This window comes from Erithacus rubecula (genome assembly GCF_903797595.1).
Source record: "Erithacus rubecula genome assembly, chromosome: 9".
In the NCBI taxonomy this organism is placed as follows: domain Eukaryota; kingdom Metazoa; phylum Chordata; class Aves; order Passeriformes; family Muscicapidae; genus Erithacus; species Erithacus rubecula.
Genome location: NC_136660.1, coordinates 14602919 through 14618623, shown reverse-complemented (window position 1 = coordinate 14618623; position 15705 = coordinate 14602919). Strand labels below are relative to the sequence as shown.

General features: G+C 37.0%; 1 protein-coding gene across 1 annotated transcript in view; it reads left to right on the top strand.

The window, feature by feature from the left end:
- Window positions 1–15705, top strand: part of VCL (vinculin) — a 58251-nt gene that overhangs the window by 4971 nt on the left and 37575 nt on the right.

The following is a 15705-nucleotide window of genomic DNA, read 5'->3' as shown; positions in this document are numbered from 1 at the left end:
AGTCAAGGTTTTTTAGATGCTTCCTTTAAGTAGGTCTGTGCCAAGTACTATTTTAAAATGTAAATAAATCCAATCTAGATTAAGCTTGACTGGAGATTGTACATGATGGGAACAAGACCCTGTAGTACTGGGTTAAAGTCATGCGTGTCAAAGGCTTTTGTGACTTCCTGAAGTTGTGAGGTCAGCCTCTTTAAACTACCACCAGCTGAAGCCCACTCCATCTAGGCATAACTAAAACTACCCAGATAGTTCTTAAAACAGATGGAACTTGATTCCAGTACTTTGGCAGTAACAAAAATACTAAACCAAACAAAAAAGTTAATTGTGAGAATGTTGCATTTAGAACAGCTGCTATAGCTATACTATTTCACCTTAGCAGAGGAAGAAGCAGCAATCACCTGAAGCTACTGGCATGTTCTGTCTGCATATCCATGGGCCTGTGACAGGTGAGAAGTTGCCTGGGGTAGCAGGGCCATTTGGAAAGGGCTATCCATCTTCCCTGGACAGGCTGTAAATTGCCTACTGACACCTGCAAATCACCAGCTTTGAAATCACCTGTTTAAATGAATTGGTGAAGAATGCAGCATACTTTGAAATCCTTGTCATGATTCTAGCAGCAAAAGTCAAATACATGGATAAACACTTGGAATGAGGAGAAATGGTCTGACTGATGGGAGAGGATGGTGAAACAGCTTTACCCTCCTAAGTTTTCTTTTGGCATGACTGGCTTGTCTGTAACTCAGGTTACAAAGAGGGGAGTGAACTCTTGTGAGCGGCTTAGTGTTTGTCTTTTGAGGGGAAAAATTAGCTTGCAATATGTTTATATATCTTAGAAAAGGATGGAGAAGAAAGGAAAAAGATAAGCTTTTTTCCTTGCAGAGTTCTCTGCACAGCACAAAAGATGACTCTCAAGGGGGTTGTGGTTTTTGCATTTTTCCTTGATGTTTGTAACTTGTCATGGAATATGTAGAGATCTATGCCTCTCTATTTCGAGTTTTTTATACTGTTACATTTTGAAGCTGAAAGAAATGGTCAAAAGAGCAGATCATCTGAGCTCTACAGAACTCAAACTTAGTGATAAGTGAATGAGCACTAGAATGGGCTCGAAGCTGTCATGAGAGAATGTCTTTTCACTACAGCTTTCTAGGTATTATCTATGAGCAGTAGAAAACCGTGATTAGTGTTTTACAAATAGTGAAAATTTCCTTTTTTTTTATTAGAACATCCTTTTTCAGTGTACAACAATTTCTTCAGGGATCATTTGCCATATTGTGGGAACTGCAGCCATATGCTCTGAGAAAGTAAATAAACCCCATTAGGGTGTGTTTGGGAGAGGCTGGGAGAAGAGTGATTAATCAGACAAAGCAGCTTTGTAATAACAAAAGCACATCATAAACTTTTCTTGCTTTTATCTGTTAGGAATCATCTTTGCATATGTGATTAATTAGTTTCTGATTTGAGTGGAATATCTTTGTTCTGTCGTTGTGTTTTTCTATACGTAATTTATTCCAATCTCCTCAATCAGCTTTAAAAGGAATCTTTTTCTTTTCTCTTCCTTTAAATGTACATAGAGATGGTGAAGGTCTTCTCATATGCAACTTGCTTTTCTGGACGTGAAAACTGAGACTATTATTGTGGGTTGGATAGTCTTTATGTAGCAGTTGAACTAAAAAGTTCCATATGCCAAGAATCTGGTGAACACTACTCCTGCTTTGAAAAATTTATTAAATGTTTTTTTTTCCTGAATAAGTCAATTGCACCAGTGTGGGAAGAGTAAGGACCAGTGTTTTTAGCAATTTATTCTTCCTGATGCCTTGTAACTTTAGGGAGTGATGTAGTTTTGCTTTATACTTTGAAACAAGAAGATATTTTTATCCACATAGTGATATTGGACTGTAGATGTGGAATTCCTTTTAGCAGTTAATAAAAATTAACCAAACAAAACATGGTTCATAAATGTGTATGTGTACCTTCAGAACAGAGTAATTTGCAAGTGTTTCCTCCTTCCCAGTACAGTTGAGACTTGGATGAAGCCAATGTGTGAGAGGACTGGGTGGGGGGTGGATCCAAACAGTGGTTTTAGAAATGTGTTAGCAGATGTGGTCTCAATGCTAGTTACTGGAAATTATGCCAACTGATTTTTCAAAGGAGAGCATAGGCCAATCCTAGTCATTCTTGCCTTGAGTACTGCTTCATTTTGGTAGTGGCTTTACATACAGTGCATACTAGTTTTTTATCCCTGCTTCTCTGTTGAAGACTTGTGTGTGTTTTTCCTAAGCTCCTTTTTCTGACTGCATTGTCTTACTAAGTCTTACTGGCTTGTTGCTACTCACACTGAAAACCAAGTCAGACTGGCAAACTAGATCTGAAGGAATACTACAATATAATTTTTTTTCGTGGCACAAATTGTATTCTATCATTTGCTCAGTCAAATACTGAGAAGCAGTCCTTGATACAGAACTTCTCTGCAGTCACAGTCCTTAACTTCTGCAAATTGAGAGCCTTCCTGGCATTTATCTTTAAACATAGCCATAGGAGTATTGTTATTGAATTTGAAGAGTAAAGTCGCTTTTTTGTAACTGTGTAACTGCTAGATTTTATCCACTATATTAATTTTAATGTCTAATTGTGTCATTTCTTCCTTAATTTTTATCACAAGAGATGAGAGGGAATTTACTCCAAATATTGTCCTATAATTGGAGTCCAGAGAAGCAACTTGTGTTGAGGCCTGGAAATAGGCTGGATGAATGAATGCAGCTACCTTTATTTCAGTAGATACTTTGTGGATACAAGATGACTTAGTGCATGAGGAGATGAAATGATCACATGAAGGCTGGATTTTCTTTTCAGTTACAGCTATTTCACTGATAAATATCTCTTCCAAGCACAAGCCTAGCGTCCCAGCAGCTCAAAACTGAACTGGGAGGTGGGGGGAATATGGGCATGACTCTACAGGTATAACACTTGGAACCAGATCTAGTTTGTCCTTGGAGTAAATCAGGCCCTAGTGCTTCTGTGAGGATGTGAAACATAGACTAGAGAATCAGTAGAGGGGGCAAACCTTTCCTGTGCTTACTTTGCCTAATTATTAAAGTGTACTGAGGTATGACTTGTACTTGCTCAGATCCTGAGATTAGAACCCAAGATTTGTGTCAAAATATATTGAACAACTCACTTTGTATCATACCTTGTATTCAGAAATCAATATTGTTCTGATGCTTCAGGAGAGCTTTTTACTACATGAATAATGAACAATGAATAACCATAGTGGCTAATGAAGGGGGACAAAAGCAAAAAACTGAAAACCTCTTCATTATTGAAGCCTTTGCAGAGTTTCTGAAACTGCCAGCTCATTGACTCTTGGTTGATGATGATATCTAACCTTTTCTCTCACTGAGAAAACATGTGTTTGAACAGTTTCCCAGTATTCTGACTTCATGGGTAGGATAGGAAACTGGTGATTCATGATGGGTTTCTCCAGTAAAGAATGGAGAAAAGAAACAAGCTGTTTCTGTTGGTGTTGGCCTAGGATACTTATGAAGAGACCTATTGTAATAATGTTGCATTGCATTTTACATCCATGGCTACACCCACAGAATAGCAGATGTAACTTGAGGTTTTTTTTCACCAAAACCAATTTTTTCTTGTGCCAAGCTCTCAGGGTATTTTGGGGACCTGGGATTGCTGAAGGCAGATATTCTCAGAAAAGACAAGAGAAAGAAGTCTTTGAGTACATAATTTTTTGTGTTGTTATCAGGCACCCACAGTGGGCCTATGTTTTACCTAATCTTTTTTTTTGCTGCTGTATTTACACAAGCAATTTTTGTTGTCTTTCATGCCCCTCACTAGGTTCAAGTCTAGATACTTTGGGATGGACCCCATCCCTGCATGCTCAGCTGATGTCTCTGTTCCTCCTAGCAGGAGCACTGTTCATTTAGGCAGGCCTCCTACCACTTGTCTTTCTGCTTGCCAGGGTGAGCCAGCTTGGAGTAGGTGATCCTTGAAAATCAACCAGCTCTCTGGAATCTCTTTCTAGGGCTGTATTCTGTGTGATTTCTACAGTTAGGTCCCTGCAGAGGCTAAAGTTGGTTCTGAGGCTCAGGCTCTGATTTGTCTATTTTTTTCCTTTCAGGATTCTTAATTTTACCATCTCATGGTCACTCCATCTGTCATCAGCATTCCCAATCAATTCTTCCCTAACAGGAGAGCACCTCCTGCCTTTGCCTCCTCAATCTGCATCTGCCAATGAAAGATAATTAGTGCTTACAGTCTGTGAAAGAAAAAGCACAGTCAAGCAGTTTTCATATTAAACCAGTTTTTTTTTTTTTTGGTGATGGCTTAAGAAGGTTTCATTTCAGCAAATATCACACTTAGTCTTTGTCCTCAGGTAGATATGGTGCATAAATAAAATGATGGCTAACAGACCTGAGAAAGTACTACTTTGAACTTTATAAGCTTTATGCTCAGATATCTTTGTATGCAGCTTAAAATGTTTGGGTATGTTACAGCTGTTCTGGTCTCATTGCTCAATGTTAAACTTGCATTTGTGGGAATAGTAAAATACAGTACTAGTCCGTTTGAACTTCATTTTAGTAGCTGAACCTTAGCATGAACTAGACACAAGCCTACCCCTCCTTAAATGCTGAAAAGCATGCAAGAAAACAACTATGGTCATTGATTTCATAAATGAGTATAGTCACAGAAGTGCCATAGTAGCAGTATGAGAAATGGTGGTGAGTTCTGCACCCCTGAACTCATGAGAGGCACTCTGATCACCTTAGTTAAGTCATTGAGGAGGCAGACTGATGAATGTTCTCAGCCTTTCTTTTTGAATGGATGCATCAAAATGAGAAGCTTGTTAAAGGCTGAGCCAGGAAAGTCCATATCAACTTCCCTGCCCATTCTCATCTTTCAGCCATTTGTCTTCAGTTTCTGAAGTCTGACTTTTCCTGTCAAGCAGGGGAGCTGTTAAAAGCTGTCATCTAGAACTTATTTCAGCTAACTTGCTTCTTTTCCTGCCTTCCAAGCTTTCCCTGAACTTGGAAGGGGCTGCATATTGCAACTGTTTTGGATGAGGGAAGCATTAATAATTTAAATAATTATTTTTAATATATTTTTATTATTTTTAATATATAATTATTATATGTGTTTTAAATATTTTTAATATATTTAATTTAACTAATTAAATAATAATTTGTTCTTATGTGGGTTTTGTTTTGTTCACCTGTACAAATACTTGCCAGAAGGAACAGAAACTGACTTCAGCTAGACTGATAGTACATGTGAGATACAGATATGTTGTGAGCTGTGAGTGTTTTTGGGTGGATTTGTTTCCAGGTGGCCACAAACTTACAGTTAGAACAAATGGACTTATTACAAATGACACCCAATTGTTCATAGGCAATGAATGGTTAAGCTCTTCAGTGCAAAATGGAATATAGTAATACATAACTGAGTGAAAAAATTAGTGTATTAATTGTATGCAAGCTGGCATGTTTAACCTTTCTATTTAAACTCTGGAAACCTTGTAAGTTGCTAACAGACATTTATGGTTTTAATACAGAAGTGTGTGATGCACTGAATAATTATCTAGAGTTATCACTAGAAAAAGATTGCTGCATCAAGCACCCAGATGGAAGTTACTGGAAGTTTAATTTTTTCTGGTATGCCTGTTTGCCATTAAAATCATAGGAGTTTTTGTAACTTTGGTCAAGATAAATCACAAAACGTGCTTCACATTTCACTTATGAATGTGTAGGCAGGTGTTTATTTGCCCTTTGGCTAAGTCTTCAAAAGCTTCTGTTTTTACACTTGATAAGAAGTTTTCTTCCAAGTGTTGAGTGGGCTCTGTTACTGCTTTTTCAAATTACTGCATAACCAGGTTTTTAGGTGAGCTAACAAATTAAACTGACTAATGTTTGGACTACAGTAAAAATCACTTTCATGAGCCTAGCTGTCTTTGCAGCTTTTGTAGCACAATAGTTGTGCTGAATAACAGAGATGAATAAATGGGGTTTCTCTCGAACTACAGAGTAGTAGCAAAAAGGTCACTTTTTATTTAGCTTGCCCTGATAGAATGACAAAAAGTGGATTGTGAAAGGCTAGTAATTGCCAAACCACTCGCTTAACTGTAGCAAGTGAAGTGCTCTTTGGGTTTTTGCCCCACCTATAAAATGCTCCCTTTTTCTCAAAAAAAAAAAAAAAAAAAAATCAAAGCATGGTGAGTGAGAACCTCAATAAATTATAGGTAGGTTTCACTTAGACTCCAGTTTTTCTGCGTAAAAAAAGACAACATAATACCATTGCATTTCTTTAATTTCTCTTTGGTAAATGCTGGCAAAACTTACATTCCTCAGCTCTCAGGCTAGATTCCACTGGCACTTGAGCTGTCAGACCAGCTGAGCCCAGACCACTGCCTGTGCAGCAGGAAGACAGGAATGTATCTTTTTGTTGAACTGATTTTTTTCTTTTTTCCTCCTCTTCCCAGCTTGACATCTGTGATGATTGTAGTTCAAAGCCATGGAATAGAAAGTGTTTTATCTGTCAAGCACAAGTAAATTTCTTGCAGAACAACTTTGCTTCTGGCAGTTTGGAGGTGGGCTGGGGTTTATAATTGGAATATCTGGCCTGTTCTCCAGTTTCAGAGTAGTGAAGTTTTGTGACCCTGAAATGGTCACTAACACTACAAAGCAACATTGCAGCAGATTTTTACATAGTTGTTGTGCATTTTTTTTTTGTCCAAAACTGCAAACTTCTTTGCATGTGGCTTTTTAATTGTAGGCATCACCAAAATATTTGAAACTGACCTGGCTACTGTATGGTAATGGAGGTAGTAAACTGAAGGCATTTGTAAACTTGATGGATCTAGTATTTGCTCTCACAATTGAATGCAATTCCTTTTTCCAGATAGATTTTTCCTATTACCTTGCTAGATGGCCCAAACCCTTGCATTTCTGTTTAACATAGCATAATGATTGTTCAGAAAAGTTGTTCTCTTCTGTTCTGTTACTATTAAATTTTGAGCACCTTCCTCAAGTAGGACAAAATGTTGGGAGCAAGTGTAGCTTCCTGTTATAGGAGTTGCTTTTACTTGGATTTGCAGCAGTACTGTTGTTTCTTTTCCTAATACATTGTTGTAGCTTGAACAATAACTTCATCTCTAATATATTTTTTCACCAATATATTGATATATATATATCTTCATTGATTTCTGTTAAACTTGCAAGAGGATTTTAACAGTTGGAAATGGGCAGCCCTTTAATGTATTTTTCCTATTGTAGAGTTGGTTTGTCAATCTTCTTGTTAGTGTGACACTATTGTATGTGAAAATGGATGATACTGTGTATTTGTAGAGTGCCTGGCACAATGGAGTTCTAAAATGCTAACAAATTGCAGTGAAGAAGAAAAAAAAAAGCTGTTTTAAAGAAGTTGAACTTTCTCATGTCTCTTTTTGATTAAATGTCAAATTTAAATATTTTTTTTTTTAAGACCAATTTGTAGAGGCTTGGCTTTTCTACCACTTCTGAGCTAACAATGACTAGGTTTATTCCTTTTATATGCAAGAGGTGAACCCAGGCTTTGACCAGCTTTGTCAATCATGGGAACTTAACTAAAGCAGTTTTAGCTGATGTATTTTTGTGGCACTGGACTGTAACCTTTTAGTTGCTTGCTCATATTGCCTAATTTTCCCTCATGGTTTCAAAAGAGAATTGAGTATAGCTCTAAGATGAAACTACTACTGATAAAGCCTGTCTATCCTGTCAAGCATGTGCAGAATCCACTGCCTACAATAACAGGGCCAAACAAATCCATTGATATAAAGAATTGCTACAGATTCAAGTATTATGTGAGCTGGGCTTTCCAGTAGGGACTGCAAGGGTAGGAGTAATGCTTTTGTAATGTTTTAATTGGCTGAACATAGAGAGATGGTGGAAAAGAGGTTTTAGCAGCTGAATGTTGACTGTAAAAGTGGCTAAGAGTAAATTCTACTCTAGATGCATGGAAAATAATAATTGTTCTGAGAGGGAAATTGGGTCTGTAGAATGAATTAAATGACAAAAATTCTCAACAGAATCGGTGACAACTAGGAATTGAATTGCACTTCTCTTAATGGTTATGTTTTTCCTTAGTAAAAGACTTTGATTACACTGGTAAGGTTTGCTTCTGTGCCACAATTCATAAGCTTTTACTACAAAAACTCCAAACCCTAGTCTCTTCAAAGAATATCGTTTTTCAGTATGAGTCAATAAAGAAATAGCAAATGCTATTGAAATTAGTTGGTTTTAACGCTTTTTTTATGTGATAGTGGTTTGTTATATGAACATATAATGAGCTTAAGATTGAAAAACTAATTTTAATGGCTGAATGAGTCTCTCTAACTTGGAATGAATGCTGCATCAGATACTATTTTATTTGATTTTTAATATTCTCTATCAGCTCTCTTGAGTGGCTGCTTTTTAATACATTGCAAATTCTTTGTAGTGACTCCACATATAAGTGGAATTTTCTACAGGTGGAATTCCTTGCAGAGCTGGTATAAGTGGCCTTGAGCACTGAAAGCAAAATCAAGCTGAAAAGTAATCACAGGATACCAAGCTTCTGGCACATATTTTCAATGGTGATGTAAATGTGTACTGTCCCTTGGAAAACAGCTTACCATATCTAGTTAAGTTTGCTTTAATGTAATTAGATACTGTTTTAGCTAATTAAAATATTGCGTTTAAAGTGTGAGCAATGATTTACACCATGAACTAAGTGCATGGTAGAATTAGTTGTTAATCAAGTAAAGTGAGACTATGAAAAACAAATTGTCCAGTGTGCTACAGAAGGTGGATAATTGCTATAAAACACTGTGTAGCAACTATCTTGTTGGTCAAGATACTTTTGCTGTGGCAGAGTTTATGCCAGAAGATTTAATGCTGTTCGTTTCTGTTGCTACAGTTGTGCATTAGTGAGCATGTGAAGATGTTTTCAATATATTAAAAACGTAGTGAAAAATATTTCTTTATCAGTGAAAGAATTCTAGATGAGTGGTTGTTTTCTTTTTCATGCTTCTTATATATCCTGTTTTCCTGCAGGAAACCATTCTTGCTATGAACTTAGGAAAAAAAATAAAAATCTGTTCTCTGGAACCACTGATGCTCTAGGAGGGAGCTGATAAGGGAAGTGGTGCCACTCTTTCAGTGGGAGAGAGAAAATCAGTGTTGAACAGTCTGATATTCAGAAGTCAGTACAAGCATATAACAACTGGATGATCCTAAAATTCACAGCCTGGTAGTCATCCTACGTTTTCAGTTGTGACATGTTAAAATGCCTTGTTTAGGTAGTAATGCCTGTCCAATCAGCAGTGTTTTCAACAAGTAAAGGAGTTATAAAAGGTAACAACAGACTTCGTAGTTAAATAAATGGTGAAGAAAAAATAAGGCACTTATATTACACATCTGTCCTGTAACAGGTACAGTCAGTTATAACAGCAGTAAATTTCAGATGCGAACAGTAGAGAAAGAAACTGCACCACTGTTCTACATTTGAAATGTACTCAACAAGTAATAGAGAACACATTTTGTCTTTGCTTTTTTTTAGCTTCTTGACTATCTGTGCCAACACATGGATAAGTGGAATACTAATTTATGTTGTGATCTATGTAACAAATAAGTTACTTTATCCTTCTGATGAAGGGAAAATAAGACTGGGTAGACTCAGCTATAAGTTGAGTTAATTTAGAGATGCTGCAGTACATCTTTATCTGTATCAGAATCAGATTCTTGTAGGCAGCCCTGCTGTATCTGGAACCAAATCTGCCTTCCGTTTGATATGATCTGTGCATTTCCTATGATAACACTTTTTGTTATTGCTCTCTTGCCAACAGGGCCAAAAAGCCTCAAGATTAGTAAACTTTCTGGGTGCTTTTACTTGACTTCACACTTGGAATGATGTGAGGGCAGGATACATCTCAATTACTGGGGCAGGACAGAGATCCTCATCCACCAAAACCCTCTGCAATGTGCAGATATTAGCATATTGTCAAAGGTGGTGGAAATAGACAAGCAGAATAATGATATTGGGTTTCTTGTTTTTCAGACAAGCATCTGAATAGTGAGAAAGCTTAGCTTTGAAATCCTGTTTTCTTTTAGTACAGTACTAATGTGTACATACCTGCAGCAGGATTTGTTAAGAAGTGCTCTGAAACTTGACCATGGATCTGAGTACATGGAAATGAGCTGGAAGAGCTTTTCCAGTCTGCATGCTGTTTTGGTATGTGGTGTTGTCTTTAGACTTCCTTGTAAAGGTAGCTGTTTGCAGCTCTCAATCTCATTTGTGGACTGTGGTTGCTGCATCTTGTTTTTCCTGCTGAGTTTTGTAAATGCCTAAGGGTCAGAGATGACTTTCATGAATTATGTTATTTGACTGAAGTAGAGTTATAATGTCCTGAAGTCATTTTAACCTGAAGTACTGCTTTGGATAAAGAAGCTTTTCTTTTGATAAAAGAACTAATTTCCAAATTATAATAGTTCTATAAAAACTACCACATAAATCAGTATGTATTTACTTAACTTCTGTTAAGTTAATCCTGTAATTAGACCAACCATCCAGGCCTCAGCTCTGTACTGGTAAGAGTTAGTAGGTACTAACAGCATGAAGAAGTATTTTGGTATCCAAATGATGTTGCTTTCTATTTTCCATATGGTTCTTGTTTCATAGTTCTGTATTTTGTGTGGACAGCAGGATTTCCTTAGCCTTAAGCCAATTAAATTTTTCTTAATCATCAATGCAGACAGGTAGGTTTGCTGGTGTTGGGGACCAGATGGCTGCTGTGTTCTAATTTGCCTCCCAGATGACTTTGGAATTGTACCCTGCTATGGCTAGAATGCAGTCTCCAGGGCAATCATGAGAAAACCAGGAGTCAGGACAGCTTCCATGCTGGCTGAAAGGACAAGTGAATAGGCTCTGATTCAGCAGTCTCTTTACTATCATTCCTGGTTTCAAGCAAGAGTCATGTGGAAAATTTAGCTGCAAGTTTCTTTGGACTTCTTTCTGTCTCTAATTGCATTGGCCTATTCCCCTACAGAGAAGTAGAAAACTCAAAGCTTCTTAAACCAGTGGTAAACTCACTAATTGCAGGTGACATATCAATCCTATTTATAATTCAAAGCAAGATGAGTAGATGAAGAAGAAATTGGGAATTTGCTTTGTTAAAGGCTTCTGAGAGCCTTTGAAGGTAAAACAAAGGTTTGTTTTTTAAAAAAAGTTGTAGCTTAAGACTCACTTTTTTAGCTGTATTAAATGAGAAGGATGAGATTGTGAAGTGACCTGTGAACCTGTTCACTTTGATTTTTTTTTTTTTTTTCTAAAAAGATCCAGCATTGCTTGATTCTTCTGTTCAGAGTTTGCAAAAGTCCTGTCTTTACTGGAATCTGGTTGTATATGACAGCTTTTGAGTGACTTGTAAATTCAGATGAGACAAAGTAATTTCATAAACCAAATCCCCAAAGCTGTTTGACTTGCATCTGACAAAGTTTGATGCTAGGCTGCTATGCCAGCACATACAGAATCCTGTTTTGACACATTTACCACATGGATTATGTCAGCTAAGGGTTAAGGCATGATAAACATTCACTCCAACACCTGTATTTCTAAATAGATTGGAATACCAACAACTAATCTTCTTGAGAGTGTAAATAAAGACAATGTGGGTTGCAATCAAAATTCTGTATCTGACAAGAACAGAGGTAAACAGCCAAGTTCTGTTTTGCTTCTTTCCTGCCCAGAGCTTCTTCCAAAGCACTTTCCATATAATTGAGCTCTGACTGGTTTCACAAAAGGAAAACTGAACAACTGTCAAGTATCTACTGAGCCCTTGCCACTTCTGAAGCCATTGAGACAAATTGGTCTCTGAATCAGTGTGGGATAAATGGTCTCCTTTCTAGGCCTTCAGTGGGTAGGCCTTGTCCAAGGAGTGAACTCTGAAAGGTATAGGATTCACAACTGGGTATAATGGATCTCAGTCATCACTTTCAAGTGTAAGACCCCTCAGTATGGAACCTGAATTAAAAATTCTTTCATGAAGATTTATTTATCTCTGCCCATGTTGTATTTTTTCAGTCCAGACTGAAATAAATGTCATCTATGCCAGCAAGGAGTTAGCATAAATTTGGTGTAACTTTGGCTTGCTTCTAGCTCAATTTGATTCTTTGTTCCTAGTCATGAGATCTAGGTCAGCTTTACTTTGTTAAAGTGTAGGATGTGTGAAAAGTACTGGTAATTCCATTTTGGGATGGATTCTAGGTGTAACTATGCAATATAGAGACTGTTGTCACTGCAGAATTAAAGCAAATACTTAATTTTATTTTTTCAGGACAAACATCTAAAGAAACTGGCAAAAAAATTGCAAGGAACTTGATAGGACTGAACTGATGAGATTTGATTTGAGATTTAATGCTCTTATTATTGTCACAGTCCTTCCTGAAAGCTTGCAAGACATGGAAGAATGCATAAAACAGAGAGTGGATTTTTATTGAGTTGTTCTCTGGTAAAGTTAATTTTACATCATACAGATCTTTGTGTGGCACTTGGGTTTGTCAAGCAAAACTCATATTGTAGCTTATTTCTTGGGGGACATGGGGGTAACAGCCAGGGCTCTTATGTGTTCACTGGATGATGATGATGGACTATTTTTAGGCTCCTTGCTGAAATGACAGATGTTTTAAATTAAGCTTCTGGAACATTGCAAGCACTCTTTCTAAGGTCATCTTCCCTCTTAACAGGGGAAATCATATAAGCTGTGAGGAAAATGTCCCTTCCAGCATTTGGCTAATTGTCAAACTGGTATTATCAACAGAGGCATTCAGAAGAATCTTTGTTTAAAAAAAATAAATAAAATAAAATGACCATTAAACAATCAACTTTGGACTCCCATCTTAATTATTTGTGTGTTTTTATTTGATATGATGAATGCAGCTTTTACTTTTAAACTGCAGAAGTAAAAAGGGCTAGATATTACTGGGTGCTTGTCTGTGTTTAAAGAAACTCTTACAGAATTACAGAAGATGAAGTTATTTCTCCTTCTGACTGAACAGCTGTTGTTTGCTATATCTAGCAGGCTAAGAAGGTGGGCAAGGGACCTTGTCTTATTTTTCCTCAGTAGAAACAGACATGACTAAAAACTGCAAAACAGCTTATAAGGAAGAAACTTGGCTTGATGAAAACTTTTTCATTCTTTTCCATGAAGAAAATTCTCCACACCAGAAAGCTTAAAGCATACTGGTTTTCTACTAATCAGTGGCAAATAGGACTTGCAGGGGACTTACAAACAAGGTTAAAAACTAAATGCAGCAGGAAATCTCATCTTCCTCCTGCTTATAGCTACATTCCTAGAAAGTTTTTCAGTAGCTATATATCCCCTCTGACTTGTGTCCCCCATTTCTTTTAAATTTCTTGACTTGTCTGCCTCTTGCTCTCTGCTTTTTTGAGCAGGGAGCAAGAAGGAAAGTAGCTCACACTTTCTTCAACTGATTAATCTCTGATCTCCAAAGAGTTTGGAAATTAATATGGATGGATAGAAGTTATAACTAAAACTGTCTTGGTAAGGTTTGCCTGAGAACTCTCCTTACTCTGTAATGTGCAGTGTTGAAATTATGGTTATTTTAGTGTGTTAGTCAGGGAATTTTCTTTAGAACCATGAGTAAGTGCCACTCCAACATTGTGTAATGGCAGAAGCTTCTATATCACTCTGTCACTTCCCAGTAAGCTAAAGAAAGATCATCTTAGGAGATAAGAATATCTAAAACCCAAGTAGGGATCCTGTCATTTTTTCTATATGTGTACTGTTAGATGGAAATAAAATGTGTGTTTTTCAGGTGGTTGTTTTATATTAGCATGAAGCTGGCCAAGCTACCTGTCTGAAATAAGGAATGTGTAGATACTACATCTTGAAGGAAAAAAAAAAAAATCCTCATTTTCTTGGATGGTGGAGAGGGTAGTTGTTACTGTGTATTACACTGTAGTGTGTCCAAAACTTGCTTCAACCCTGTGAAGTTCAATCTGAAGAAACCGGATCTTGTGAAAGCTAAGTAGGAAACAAAGCAACAAAAACCCTAACCACAAAGCTAGAAGTGCAAACCCACTAAACTTGGAGGATATATATATATTTTACTCATGACTCTGTCTTCATGTTTTGAGACTTTCCCTGTTAAATATTATGTGGAGTACATCTTTTGTTTTATATGCCATTTCTATAGTTTCTATATCTTGGCTACAGCTGCAAAGAGCAACAACTGAAGAAGTGAAATAACTTTGTTTGCATAGCTGTTTTCTATTTAAACACATTCAGGAGTGCATTCTGTGTTGGTGCTTAAAACAAGGTTGAAAGTCCCTTTTACTAGAGAGGTAGTGCACCTTTTTAATTGAGGCATCATTGAACCTGCTTGAAATCTTGTGACCCTTCTGCATGGTATGCAGTACTGAGGATGTGAATGAACTTACAAGAGAAATGTCATTGGAATTTGGGACAGGTTTTGAGATTTTTAATCTCTACAGAAAACCCCTAAACAGAGGAGGAGTTGCCTCTTATCCTGTATGTTACTTCCATTTGAAGACTAAAAATAGCTATTTAGCTACTTTGCTGGCTATAGCAAAAACGTCTGTACATCTATATATGTAAAGTAGATATATATCATCTGCCTACAAGTGGCTGATAATCCTTCTTTGACTACTGAGCTATCCCTTTATAGAAGATACTTATCCTTTCTAGACTGAGTGGTGAAATGCTTTTTCTATGTTCTAATACACCTGGCCAATATAAAAAATGGCTAAAGTGACCTTCAACTTGAAGTGCTCCCACATTGTAAGCTTTATTTTTTTTGCATACTTTAAAGTTATTCTTTTTCAATATACTGAACTATATGCAGGTGGCTACAGCTGCAGGAAAATCTTGAAGGCATAGTTCTTGTAAATCAAGTATTGCTCTTCATTTTTACCTGGTGAGAATCTTTTATCTAATGATGTAAAATCCAGAGTTACTGGGAATTACTCAATTTTTGGTGTTATCTTGATCATGCACCTATCCATGCCAACTTGTGAGAAATATAAAGAATGTGTTTCCTGAGTGCAGTGGAAAAAATGAGATTTAAGCAGGCATAGTCTGGTGGGTCATGAGGTGCATTTAGAATCATGCTCCTGAGGCATTGCTATGAAATACAGAAGTCAAAATAACACTGCAGTTCTGTGCACTAGGACAGTGCATGACTGTTGGTGAATCTACTGTGAACACAAGGGACAGAAACCTACCATAAAATTCAAGATCTTTAACATTTTTTGTTCTTTGACTTTTAAGTATCAGTGTGACTAATTCTGAGTGTAGTACTAATAGCTTAAAAAAAAAAAAAAAAAAAAGAAGTAGGCTAGGCTGAGTCTGTTTGAAGCAAATAAAGTACTCAGACCAATGTACTTCTGTGAAGTTCCTCTGAAAAGGAGCAGACCAGGACACAGTTTTTGGCAAGCAGCAAAAATTTGCAAGGAAACAGTGGTTCTGGAAAGCTGTACAGCATTAGAATTGGCAAGTGCTGTGCATACTGACACACTACATCTTCTGTCCAAACCCAATGAATCTTTAAGCACCAGCTGATCAGGGATTTTCAGGGCTATCTTGTCTAGCTTGAGCAGGTCTGGCAGCTCTTAACACAAAGTGGTGTCTGGTTTAAAGACCTT